The sequence below is a fragment of the Peromyscus maniculatus genome, chromosome 7, assembly GCF_049852395.1.
Source record: "Peromyscus maniculatus bairdii isolate BWxNUB_F1_BW_parent chromosome 7, HU_Pman_BW_mat_3.1, whole genome shotgun sequence".
In the NCBI taxonomy this organism is placed as follows: Eukaryota; Metazoa; Chordata; class Mammalia; order Rodentia; family Cricetidae; genus Peromyscus; species Peromyscus maniculatus.
Window position 1 is genome coordinate 48,237,163 of NC_134858.1, and position 2,938 is coordinate 48,240,100.

At 40.6% G+C, this 2,938-nt stretch overlaps 1 protein-coding gene across 2 annotated transcripts in view; it reads left to right on the forward strand.

The window, feature by feature from the left end:
- The window catches only part of Btg4 (BTG anti-proliferation factor 4), a 125,213-nt gene that overhangs the window by 62,632 nt on the left and 59,643 nt on the right, over positions 1 to 2,938 (forward strand). The gene's annotated exons all lie outside the window — the stretch shown is intronic.

Sequence of the window (2,938 nt, forward strand, 5' to 3'; positions counted from 1 at the left end):
TCAGTCAGAAAAGCAAGATGGGACTGGAGAGATGGCTCAGTGGTTAATAGCACACATTATCCCAGCACCAGCGTGGCTCACAACCACCTGTAACTCCAATTCCAAGGGATCCCCTGTCCTATCTGGCCCAAAGAGGCACCAGGTTCGCATGTGGTACATGTACACACATACATGCAGGAAAAACACTCAAACACATAAAATAGAATCTTTTGAAGACGAAACAGTGGTGCCCCCACGGTCTTGACCACTGCAGTTCTAAACGAACAGACCCAGAATAAAGGAGGGGTAGGAACAGGATCAGCCTCAGCTCCAGCTGAGACTATAGCAGGAGCTCTTGCAGTTGCAGAAAGCAGCAGACAGGGTGAGGACGAGCAGCCCTTCCCTGTGTTCTCACTAAAAATCTCACAACTAACAACTATTCTTCCTAGAACGTATCCCCATGAAGCAACAGCTGTTGTGGCGGTAGGGCACTGGAGTGGTGCCTGATGTTCTGTTTAGAATGCCGCCGTGTGTGTCTGTGTGTCTGTGTGACCTTTGGCATTATCATTATATTTCTTGGAGGCATTAATAATTACCTTAAGAGTTTTGTGATGGTCTGTCAAGGATATGTAAACGTGCAGTTACATTTGACTTAATGTCAGTTTAGGTGATTTTTTCTAATGTCACAAGATCTGTTGCAACTTATGAAATGACCATTTTGTTTCAAATAGTTAGATTGTGCCTTGAGTTCTCCCTGCGGTACTCTGACTTTGGTCCATATTGGCTTTGCTAGCATATACAGTAAACTGAGTGTAGTGACTTGCAGCAGTGACCCCAATTCTTCACACTTCCCAGGATACATATAGCCATTATTATGCTAATATAGTCAGTTCCCCTTACTAAAAATCTGAATATGTTTCTCTGGGCCAGGAGACTTGATTAATCCATAGACTAAACCAGAACTTTAGGAGCCTGTAGCAGAAAAGTCCTTTCATGGTCTGCTCATTCTCTTGTGTCTTTTGACTCAGGAGCATGCCTCAGCTATCCTTCTGGTCCATGAGCATCTCCAAGAGGGTGGTATGGAGAACAGGGCTGCCTCAGTTCGTTGACAGGCTTATAGTGTGACGAAGCTGCTTTAAGTGGCCTGAAATCTGATCAGTCAGACCGTGAGCTGACTTTTGAATGAGCAACAGTAAACATTGCTCTAGAACTCTGTTAAGCAGTACTGTTGCAGCAATAACTGTTTACCTGGCATCACAGGAATGTGTCACTGTGGGAGGACTAGTTGCAAAGAAAACTCACAATGTGTAATTTTTCTTTTTTTTGTGTTTTGAGAAAGGGTTTCTCTGTGTAGCCCTGGCTGTCCTCAAACTTGCTCTGTAGACCAGGCTAATGTCAAACTCACAGAGATCTGCTTGCCTCTGCTTCCCAAGTGCTGGGAATAAAAGCATATGCCACCATTGCCTGGCAGACAATATGTAGTTTTTCTTGGTAAAATTTCTTTGGCCCAAGATCCATTCCTCAGCTTGATGAGCTCAAAGTTAACTAAGAGACCACCAGTTACAATGCTTGGGCTAAGAGTATTCTGCATTTTTGGAATGTTTACATATACATAATGAGATGTTTTGGTGATAGGACCCAATTTCAAATGCAAAATTGTTTCCTATACATCTTCTACACATAGTCTGAAGGTAATGTTCTGCAATATAATATTTCTGTTTTTTATATGTGATACATATAATATACATATGTATATATATATATATCACATATATGTGTGTGTGTGTGTACTTGTGCATGCATGTATGGAGGCTAGACACTGACATTGAGTGTCTTCCTTCACTGCTTATTTTGCACTTATTTTACTCTCCATATTATTTCTTTTAGACAGTGTCTTTGATGAAGTTGGTGCTCACCAATTGCCTAGACTAGTAGGCCAGTGAAAGCCGTGCCACCCCTATAGATCTTCCAGTCCCTGCCTACAGGTCTGGGATTACAGGTGCTGGGGATCCAAACATGGCTTCTCATGCTTATGTGAAAAACAGTCATAGCCACTGAGCCATCTCCATAGCACCTTCTACTATATTTTTAGTGTGCCCATATTTTTATTGCAACCCTCACATGAGGCCAAGTCCAGAATTTTCTATTTGTGGTGTCATACCAGTACTAAAAAATATTTGGATTTTGGATATTCAACCTCTTTCTGATTTCAGGTTTTTGGATGACAGTTGCTTAACCTGTAATATGTTCATACATTGAGAATTATAAACCTAGGGTAAACCAATGCTTGGCCTGTGAAGCATATTGTCTTCCTTTACGCAAGGAAGACTCCCCAGTGAACATGGAATCAGAGCAAAGGGTATTAGTTACATGACCTTAAACTTTAGGTTTTGACAACCTGCTCTGTCAGTCTTCACAGTAGCCACCTGTCCGATAAATACTTCAACATGACAGGATACCTTTTCTTCTTGACAGTACAGAGGGATACATCCTTAATCTTCTGTTTTCTAATATATACCAAAAGGAGTAGGATTTGAGTGAAGTAGGTTGGCAACTGAATTATGCAACTGTGTATAAGACACAGCCACGCTGAGCCAATTATTCATAGACCCAGTAGCAACTCAGCCCTGGTTTCAGACCTATTCTAGAAATGGAATAAGCCAAATTTGGGGAAACGGGTAAGAGAAGTCTTTAAGTTTGTAAGAATGCCTTTTCATCCTTGTTTTATTATTTTTGCTGATAGTACCAGAGTCAGAGGGCAAATAGAGCTCCTTATTCTTCTTTATTGAGTATTCATAATACAAATAAAAATACACATTCTGAAAATATCCTTCAAATAAAACAAAAACCAGGAGTTTGGGATGTTTAAGATGAGAAAGATGATTACAGTATGACATCAAACACAATAGTATGCAATAAATAGACACAAATGTTCAATAACTGACAAAATCCACCTGTC